Source organism: Idiotropiscis lumnitzeri, unplaced genomic scaffold (genome assembly GCF_059441095.1).
Source record: "Idiotropiscis lumnitzeri isolate Australia: NSW breed Sydney's pygmy pipehorse unplaced genomic scaffold, RoL_Ilum_1.0 HiC_scaffold_263, whole genome shotgun sequence".
Taxonomy (NCBI): domain Eukaryota; kingdom Metazoa; phylum Chordata; class Actinopteri; order Syngnathiformes; family Syngnathidae; genus Idiotropiscis; species Idiotropiscis lumnitzeri.
In genome coordinates, this window is record NW_028283801.1 from 112,501 (window position 1) to 122,500 (window position 10,000).

A 10,000-nucleotide genomic window follows, 5' to 3' on the forward strand; every position below is an offset into this window, starting at 1 on the left:
GGCCCGGCGTTCGTGAAAGTCAGGCCGAAGAGGACGGCCTTCTCCCGGACACAAGTTGGGCCGAGTGGCCCTCAAGTTCGACCGTGTGGAGGCTCCGGAGGAGACTGGGGCCGGCGTTCGTGAAAGTCAGGCCGAAGAGGACGGCCTTCTCCCGGATACAAGTTGGGCCGAGTGGCCCTCAAGTTCAACCGCGTGGATGCTCCGTCGGGGACGGCCCGGCGTTCGTGAAAGTCATGCCGAAGAGGACGGCCTTCTCCCGGACACAAGTTGGGCCGAGTGGCCCTCAAGTTCAACCGTGTGGATGCTCCGTCGGGGACGGCCCGGCGTTCGTGAAAGTCAGGCCGAAGAGGACGGCCTTCTCCCGGATACAAGTTGGGCCGAGTGGCCCTCAAGTTCGACCGTGTGGATGCTCCGTCGGGGACGGCCCGGCGTTCGTGAAAGTCAGGCCGAAGAGGACGGCCTTCTCCCGGATACAAGTTGGGCCGAGTGGCCCTCAAGTTCGACCATGTGGATGCTCCGTCGGGGACGGCCCGGCGTTCGTGAAAGTCAGGCCGAAGAGGACGGCCTTCTCCCGGACACAAGTTGGGCCGAGTGGCCCTCAAGTTCGACCGTGTGGATGCTCCGTCGGGGACGGCCCGGCGTTCGTGAAAGTCAGGCCGAAGAGGACGGCCTTCTCCCGGACGCGAGGTGCGGGGGACCTGCCCCTGGTTAGGTGACCAGGGGTAAGGGCGTGAGTAAGAATTTGCACTAAGTCCAACAGGAGACTGGGGGCCGGCGTTGGTGAAAGTTAGGCCGAAGAGGATGGCCTCCCCCCGGACGCGAGGTGGGCCGAGTGGCCCCTAAGTTCAACCGCGTGGAGGCTCCGGAGGAGACAGGCCGGCGTCCGTGAAAGTCAGGCCGAAGAGGATGGCCTCCCCCCGGACGCGAGGTGGGCCGAATTGCACTAAGTGCGACCAGGGGTTGGACGTTTAGGTGACCAGGGGTGGGCCACTTAGGCGACCAGGGGTGGGCCACTTAGGCGACCAGGGGTGGGCCACTTAGGCGACCAGGGGTGGGCCACTTAGGCGACCAGGGGTGGGCCACTTAGGCGACCAGGGGTGGGCAACTTAGGCGACCAGGGGTGGGCCACTTAGGCGACCAGGGGTGGGCCGCTTAGGCGACCAGGGGTGGGCCGTTTAGGTGACCAGGGGTAGGCCGTTTAGGTGACCAGGGGTAAGGGGTTTAGGCGACCAGGGGTGGGACGTTTAGGTGACCAGGGGTGGGCCACTTAGGCGACCAGGGGTAAGGGGTTTAGGTGACCAGGGGTAAGGGGGTTAGGCGACCTGGGGCTGGAGAGGAGCACCTTCCCCGGGCACAGGCAGGGAGCGAGCGCCCCCCAGCTCCATCGCTCCGGGGGTAATAGGCCGGCGTCTGCCACACTTAGCCCGGAAATGAGCACCTTCCCCGGGCACAGGCAGGGAGCGAGCGCCCCCCAGCTCCATCGCTCCGGGGGTAATAGGCCGGCGTCTGCCACACTTAGCCCGGAAATGAGCACCTTCCCCGGGCACAGGCAGGGAGCGAGCGCCCCCCAGCTCCATCGCCCCGGGGGTAATAGGCCGGCGTCTGCCACACTTAGCCCGGAGAGGAGCACCTTCCCCGGGCACGGGCGGGGAGCGAGCGCCCCCCAGCTCCATCGCTCTGGGGGTAATAGGCCGGCGTCTGCCACACTTAGGCCGGAGAGGAGCACCTTCCCCGGGCACGGGCGGGGAGCGAGCGCCCCCAGCTCCATCGCTCCGGGGGTAATAGGCCGGCGTCTGTCACACTTAGCCCGAATATGAGCACCTTCCCCGGGCACGGGCGGTGCCAAGCGTCCCCTAAGTTTGCCCAAATGGAAGCTCCGGAGGAGGAGTGCGGGCGTGTGTCACACTTGGCCCGAATAGGAGCACCTTCCCCGGGCACAGGCGGTGCCAAGCGGCCCCTAAGTTTGCCCAAATGGAAGCTCCGGTGGAGGAGTGCATGCTGCATGACAGTGAAGCCGAATAGGAGCACCTTCCCCGGGCACAGACGGTGCCAAGCGGCCCCTAAGTTTGCCCTTATGGAAGCTCCGGAGGAGGAGTGCATGCTGTGTGACAGTGAAGCCGAATAGGAGCACCTTCCCCGGGCACAGACGGTGCCAAGCGGCCCCTAAGTTTGCCCAAATGGAAGCTCCGGAGGAGGAGTGCATGCTGCATGACAGTGAAGCCGAATAGGAGCACCTTCCCCGGGCACAGGCGGTGCCAAGCGGCCCCTAAGTCTACCCTCATGGAAGCTCCGGAGGAGGAGTGCGGGCGTGTGTCACACTTGGCCCGAATATGAGCACCTTCCCCGGGCACAGACGGTGCCAAGCGGCCCCTAAGTTTGACCAAATGGAAGCTCCGGAGGAGGAGTGCATGCTGCCTGACAGTGAAGCCGAATATGAGCACCTTCCCCGGGCACAGACGGTGCCAAGCGGCCCCTAAGTTTGCCCTTATGGAAGCTCCGGAGGAGGAGTGCATGCTGTGTGACAGTGAAGCCGAATATGAGCACCTTCCCCGGGCACAGGCGGTGCCAAGCGGCCCCTAAGTTTGCCCAAATGGAAGCTCCGGAGGAGGAGTGCGGGCGTGTGTCACACTTGGCCCGAATAGGAGCACCTTCCCCGGGCACGGGCGGTGCCAAGCGGCCCCTAAGTTTGCCCAAATGGAAGCTCCGGAGGAGGAGTGCATGCTGCCTGACAGTGAAGCCGAATATGAGCACCTTCCCCGGGCACAGACGGTGCCAAGCGGCCCCTAAGTTTGCCCAAATGGAAGCTCCGGAGGAGGAGTGCATGCTGCCTGACAGTGAAGCCGACTATGAGCACCTTCCCCGGGCACAGGCGGTGCCAAGCGGCCCCTAAGTTTGCCCTTATGGAAGCTCCGGAGGAGGAGTGCGGGCGTGTGTCACACTTGGCCCGAATATGAGCACCTTCCCCGGGCACAGGCGGTGCCAAGCGGCCCCTAAGTTTGCCCAAATGGAAGCTCCGGAGGAGGAGTGCGGGCGTGTGTCACACTTGGCCCGAATATGAGCACCTTCCCCGGGCACAGGCGGTGCCAAGCGGCCCCTAAGTTTGCCCAAATGGAAGCTCCGGAGGAGGAGTGCGGGCGTGTGTCACACTTGGCCCGAATATGAGCACCTTCCCCGGGCACAGACGGTGCCAAGCGGCCCCTAAGTTTGCCCAAATGGAAGCTCCGGAGGAGGAGTGCATGCTGCCTGACAGTGAAGCCGACTATGAGCACCTTCCCCGGGCACAGGCGGTGCCAAGCGGCCCCTAAGTCTACCCTCATGGAAGCTCCGGAGGAGGAGTGCGGGCGTGTGTCACACTTGGCCCGAATATGAGCACCTTCCCCGGGCACAGACGGTGCCAAGCGGCCCCTAAGTTTGCCCAAATGGAAGCTCCGGAGGAGGAGTGCACGCTGTGTGACAGTGAAGCCGAATATGAGCACCTTCCCCGGGCACAGGCGGTGCCAAGCGGCCCCTAAGTTTGCCCTTATGGAAGCTCCGGAGGAGGAGTGCATGCTGTGTGACAGTGAAGCCGAATATGAGCACCTTCCCCGGGCACAGGCGGTGCCAAGCGGCCCCTAAGTTTGCCCAAATGGAAGCTCCGGAGGAGGAGTGCGGGCGTGTGTCACACTTGGCCCGAATAGGAGCACCTTCCCCGGGCACGGGCGGTGCCAAGCGGCCCCTAAGTTTGCCCAAATGGAAGCTCCGGAGGAGGAGTGCATGCTGCCTGACAGTGAAGCCGAATATGAGCACCTTCCCCGGGCACAGGCGGTGCCAAGCGGCCCCTAAGTCTACCCTAATGGAAGCTCCGGAGGAGGAGGGCGGGCGTGTGTCACACTTGGCCCGAATAGGAGCACCTTCCCCGGGCACAGGCGGTGCAAAGCGGCCCCTAAGTCGGTAAAGGTTGAAATAAGTAAATAAATACAAAAAGGACGAGGGGGGGAAAAAAAAGGCAAAAACGTATAAAATTCCCCCATTCATTTCAATGGGCTCGGCCGAATTGGGCTTGCGGGACCGCCGAGGGCACGCCGGAGGGCGGTTGAGTCGGTAAAAGTTGAAATAAATGAATAAATACAAAAAGGACGAGGGGGGGAAAAAAAAGGCAAAAACGTATAAAATTCCCCCATTCATTTCAATGGGCTCGGCCGAATTGGGCTTGCGGGACCGCCGAGGGCACGCCGGAGGGCGGTTGAGTCGGTAAAAGTTGAAATAAATGAATAAATACAAAAAGAACGAGGGGGGGAAAAAAAAGGCAAAAACGTATAAAATTCCCCCATTCATTTCAATGGGCTCGGCCGAATTGGGCTTGCGGGACCGCCGAGGGCACGCCGGAGGGCGGTTGAGTCGGTAAAAGTTGAAATAAATGAATAAATACAAAAAGAACGAGGGGGGGGGGAAAAAGGCAAAAACGTATAAAATTCCCCCATTCATTTCAATGGGCTCGGCCGAATTGGGCTTGCGGGACCGCCGAGGGCACGCCGGAGGGCGGTTGAGTCGGTAAAAGTTGAAATAAATGAATAAATACAAAAAGAACGAGGGGGGAAAAAAAGGCAAAAACGTATAAAATTCCCCCATTCATTTCAATGGGCTCGGCTAAAATGGGCCTGCAGTACTGCCGAGAGGCCGCCGGAGGACGCCCTAGTAGGCAAACGTTGATCCCCACACACGAGGGGTCAGTTAGGCGACCAGGGGTAGCGTTTAGGCGACCAGGGGTAGCGTTTAGGTGACCAGGGGAAGCGTTTAGGTGACCAGGGGAAGCGTTTAGGCGACCAGGGGTAGCGTTTAGGCGACCAGGGGTAGCGTTTAGGCGACCAGGGGTAGCTTTTAGGCGACCAGGGGTAGCTTTTAGGCGACCAGGGGTAGCTTTTAGGCGACCAGGGGTAGCGTTTAGGCGACCAGGGGCGTTGCAGTTCCGCCGAATTGCATTAGGGGCGCTGCAGTAGGCAAACGTTCTTCCCCCCTAGTCAGAGGGTCATTTGCCTACTTCCCAGGTTTACCCGGGTTTTCCAAAACACCTGGGGCACATTTTCAGGGATCACGTTTTTAGAAACAAAAATATTCATAATTTCTTCTAAGTCCCCTTTCCAGCGGGGAACTTTGAAACATTGTATCCGACCACTGAAGGCTGTTGGCGGGCACGGCGCGGCAAACAGCCCGCACTCAGGCATGGAGCTCCGGGGAAAGTTGCCTAATTTCTTCTAAGTCCCCTTTCCAGCGGGGAACTTTGAAACATTGTATCCGACCGTGGAAGGCTGTTGGCGGGCACGGCGCGGCTCATAGCCGGCCCTCAGGCACGGAGCTCCGGGTGAATTTTTACAAATTTCTTCTAAGTCCCCTTTCCAGCGGGGAACTTTGAAACATTGTATCCGACCGTGGAAGGCTGTTGGCGGGCACGGCGCGGCTCATAGCCGGCCCTCGGGCACGGAGCTCCGGGGGAAATTTCCCCCTCATTTCTTCTAAGTCCCCTTTCCAGCGGGGAACTTTGAAACATTGTATCCGACCGTGGAAGGCTGTTGGCGGGCACGGCGCGGCTCATAGCCGGCCCTCAGGCACGGAGCTCCGGGTGAATTTTCACAAATTTCTTCTAAGTCCCCTTTCCAGCGGGGAACTTTGAAACATTGTATCCGACCGTGGAAGGCTGTTGGCGGGCACGGCGCGGCTCATAGCCGGCCCTCGGGCACGGAGCTCCGGGTGAATTTTCACAAATTTCTTCTAAGTCCCCTTTCCAGCGGGGAACTTTGAAACATTGTATCCGACCGTGGAAGGCTGTTGGCGGGCACGGCGCGGCTCATAGCCGGCCCTCAGGCACGGAGCTCCGGGTGAATTTTCACAAATTTCTTCTAAGTCCCCTTTCCAGCGGGGAACTTTGAAACATTGTATCCGACCGTGGAAGGCTGTTGGCGGGCACGGCGCGGCTCATAGCCGGCCCTCGGGCACGGAGCTCCGGGTGAATTTTTACAAATTTCTTCTAAGTCCCCTTTCCAGCGGGGAACTTTGAAACATTGTATCCGACCGTGGAAGGCTGTTGGCGGGCACGGCGCGGCTCATAGCCGGCCCTCAGGCACGGAGCTCCGGGTGAATTTTCACAAATTTCCTCTAAGTCCCCTTTCCAGCGGGGAACTTTGAAACATTGTATCCGACCGTGGAAGGCTGTTGGCGGGCACGGCGCGGCTCATAGCCGGCCCTCAGGCACGGAGCTCCGGGTGAATTTTCACAAATTTCTTCTAAGTCCCCTTTCCAGCGGGGAACTTTGAAACATTGTATCCGACCGTGGAAGGCTGTTGGCGGGCACGGCGGGGCTCATAGCCGGCCCTCGGGCACGGAGCTCCGGGTGAATTTTTACAAATTTCTTCTAAGTCCCCTTTCCAGCGGGGAACTTTGAAACATTGTATCCGACCGTGGAAGGCTGTTGGCGGGCACGGCGCGGCTCATAGCCGGCCCTCAGGCACGGAGCTCCGGGTGAATTTTCACAAATTTCCTCTAAGTCCCCTTTCCAGCGGGGAACTTTGAAACATTGTATCCGACCGTGGAAGGCTGTTGGCGGGCACGGCGCGGCTCATAGCCGGCCCTCAGGCACGGAGCTCCGGGTGAATTTTCACAAATTTCTTCTAAGTCCCCTTTCCAGCGGGGAACTTTGAAACATTGTATCCGACCGTGGAAGGCTGTTGGCGGGCACGGCGCGGCTCATAGCCGGCCCTCAGGCACGGAGCTCCGGGTGAATTTTCACAAATTTCCTCTAAGTCCCCTTTCCAGCGGGGAACTTTGAAACATTGTATCCGACCGTGGAAGGCTGTTGGCGGGCACGGCGCGGCTCATAGCCGGCCCTCAGGCACGGAGCTCCGGGTGAATTTTTACAAATTTCTTCTAAGTCCCCTTTCCAGCGGGGAACTTTGAAACATTGTATCCGACCACTGAAGGCTGTTGGCGGACGCGGCGCGGCTCACAGCCCGCCCTCAGGCACGGAGCTCCGGGGAAATTTGGCTCATTTCTTCTAAGTCCCCTTTCCAGCGGGGACCTTTCAAACATTGTATCCGACCACTGAAGGCTGTTGGCGGGCGCGGCGCGGCTCACAGCCCGCCCTCAGGCACGGAGCTCCGGGGAAATTTGCCTCATTTCTTCTAAGTCCCCTTTCCAGCGGGGAACTTTCAAACATTGTATCCGACCACTGAAGGCTGTTGGCGGGCGCGGCGCGGCTCACAGCCCGCCCTCAGGCACGGAGCTCCGGGGAAATTTGCCTCATTTCTTCTAAGTCCCCTTTCCAGCGGGGAACTTTCATACATTGTATCCGACCACTGAAGGCTGTTGGCGGACGCGGCGCGGCTCACAGCCCGCCCTCAGGCACGGAGCTCCGGGGGAATTTGCCCCCTCATTTCTTCTAAGTCCCCTTTAGGCGACCAGGGGTTGACAATTTAGGTGACCAGGGGTTGACAATTTAGGCGACCAGGGGTGACTTTTAGGCGACCAGGGGTGAGGTTTAGGCGACCAGGGGTGAGGTTTAGGCGACCAGGGGTAGCGTTTAGGCGACCAGGGGCGTTGCAGTTCCGCCGAATTGCATTAGGGGCGCTGCAGTAGGCAAACGTTTTTACCCCTAGTCAGAGGGTCATTTGCCTACTTCCCAGGTTTACCCGGGTTTTCCAAAACACCTGGGGCACATTTTTAGGAACCACGTTTTTAGAAACAAAAATTCTTCTATGTCCACCTCCGTGAAAGAAATTGCCCAATGGTTCCCGCGGAAGAGAGCTGCCAGGCGGACGCATACTGCAATAACGGCCGCCCTGGCGCTCTGGTGGATGTTATCCTCGAAATTTCTTCTATGTGCCCATTCCAGCGGGCAACTTGCGAACAATGGTGTCCGACCATGGAAGGCTGTTGGCGGACGCGGCGCGGCTCACAGCCCGCCCTCAGGCACGGAGCTCCGGGGGAATTTTCCCCTCATTTCTTCTAAGTCCCCATTCCAGCGGGGAGCTTGCAAACGTGGTATCCGACCACTGAAGGCTGTTGGCGGGCACGGCCCCACCAGCGCAACACGGCACTTCCTATGACTCGGGTCCGACGCAGGAGGAGCGGTCCTCCCGGCCCCGCCACACGGCACTTCCTATGACTCGGGTCCGACGCAGGAGGAGCGGTCCTCCCGGCCCCGCCACACGGCACTTCCTATGACTCGGGTCCGACGCAGGAGGAGCGGTCCTCCCGGCCCCGCCACACGGCACTTCCCATGACTCGGGTCCGACGCAGGAGGAGCGGTCCTCCCGGCCCCACCACCGCCACACGGCACTTCCCATGACCCGGGGACCGACGCAGGAGGAGCGGTCCTCCCGGCCCCACCGCAACACACACAACCACTGACCGATTGGCAATCATGACCCGCCATCGGAGGGCCCCTGCCGGCCCCGGCCTCGCGCCGGGGTGTTCGGGTGGACGGTTCCTTCGGCCTGCGGGTCGACCTCTGAGCGTTGGCCGGCACCGCAGCACCGCAGCACACATAACCACTGACCGATTGGCAATCATGACCCGCCATCGGAGGGCCCCTGCCGGCCCCGGCCTCGCGCCGGGGTGTTCGGGTGGACGGTTCCTTCGGCCTGCGGGTCGACCTCTGAGCGTTGGCCGGCACCGCAGCACACACAACCACTGACCGATTGGCAATCATGACCCGCCATCGGAGGGCCCCTGCCGGCCCCGGCCTCGCGCCGGGGTGTTCGGGTGGACGGTTCCTTCGGCCTGCGGGTCGACCTCTGAGCGTTGGCCGGCACCGCATCACCGCAGCACACATAACCACTGACCGATTGGCAATCATGACCCGCCATCGGAGGGCCCCTGCCGGCCCCGGCCTCGCGCCGGGGTGTTCGGGTGGACGGTTCCTTCGGCCTGCGGGTCGACCTCTGCGCGTTGGCCGGCACTTCCCTACCGTTACCCCCCCACCCCTGGGGTTGTGACAAAACGGCACTTCCTATGACTCGGGTCCGACGCTGGAGGAGCGGTCCTCCCGGCCCATCTCGCACCCACACCCTGACATATACTGCACCACACCAACCACTGACCGATTGGCAAGCATGACCCGCCATCGGAGGGCCCCTGCCGGCCCCGGCCTCGCGCCGGGGTGTTCGGGTGGACGGTTCCTTCGGCCTGCGGATCGACCTCTAGCGCACCAACCAGCGCGAAACCGCTTTCGTCGCGAGACCGAGACGACCCTGTCGCGTGCCCGTTGGCCACACGGGCCCAGAGATGTCCTACACGGGAGTTCCGCCGCGCTCGCGGGTACCCCGCGCCGCCCCGCCACGAGAGGGGCGCGGGAGCCCAGGCCCGCATCAGCCGAGCGGTCCTTTCCGAAAAAGCATGTTTCTCAAACCCTACCGGCGTCTGTCAGAAGACGCCGCCTCCGAGTGCGTGTTGCGGTCGCGGGCGTGCGGGCGGCTCCGGCTCCCTCCCGCGACTGACCGCCACGCGGTAACGCGGCCTCTACGGACCGAGTACATACCGAGGCCCAGCCGACTTCCTCACCGCGCACGGGGGCTGAATCGTAACGGAAATTTCGGTAGCCCACGTCCGAAATAAATATGAAAGAAACGAGGGAGGCTGGGGTGCCGCCGGGGGTAACCCCGCGGGAGGCCGTCTCCCGCGGGCGCCGCCCGGTCCCCGCGCCCGGCTCCCCGCTCAGCTCCGGTTCCAATGCAAGAAACACAGACCGCCGGACGCGAGGGCTACCTGGTTGATCCTGCCAGTAGCATATGCTTGTCTCAAAGATTAAGCCATGCAAGTCTAAGTACACACGGTTCCGATACAGTGAAACTGCGAATGGCTCATTAAATCAGTTATGGTTCCTTTGATCGCTCCACCGTTACTTGGATAACTGTGGCAATTCTAGAGCTAATACATGCAAACGAGCGCCGACCCGTCTCCGCGGGGACGCGCGCATTTATCAGACCCAAAACCCACGCGGGTTCGGTTTGCCGCGGTGCAGCGGGCCCGC

General features: G+C 61.2%; 1 non-coding gene across 1 annotated transcript in view; it reads left to right on the forward strand.

Annotated features, from left to right (window-relative positions):
- The first annotated feature begins 9,732 nt into the window (after nucleotides 1-9,732).
- The window catches only part of LOC148314594 (18S ribosomal RNA), a 1,933-nt gene continuing 1,665 nt past the window's right edge, over nucleotides 9,733-10,000 (forward strand). The window contains exon 1 of the ribosomal RNA XR_015841659.1: nucleotides 9,733-10,000. This exon is cut by the window's right edge and continues 1,665 nt beyond it. This is a non-coding gene — a ribosomal RNA (18S ribosomal RNA).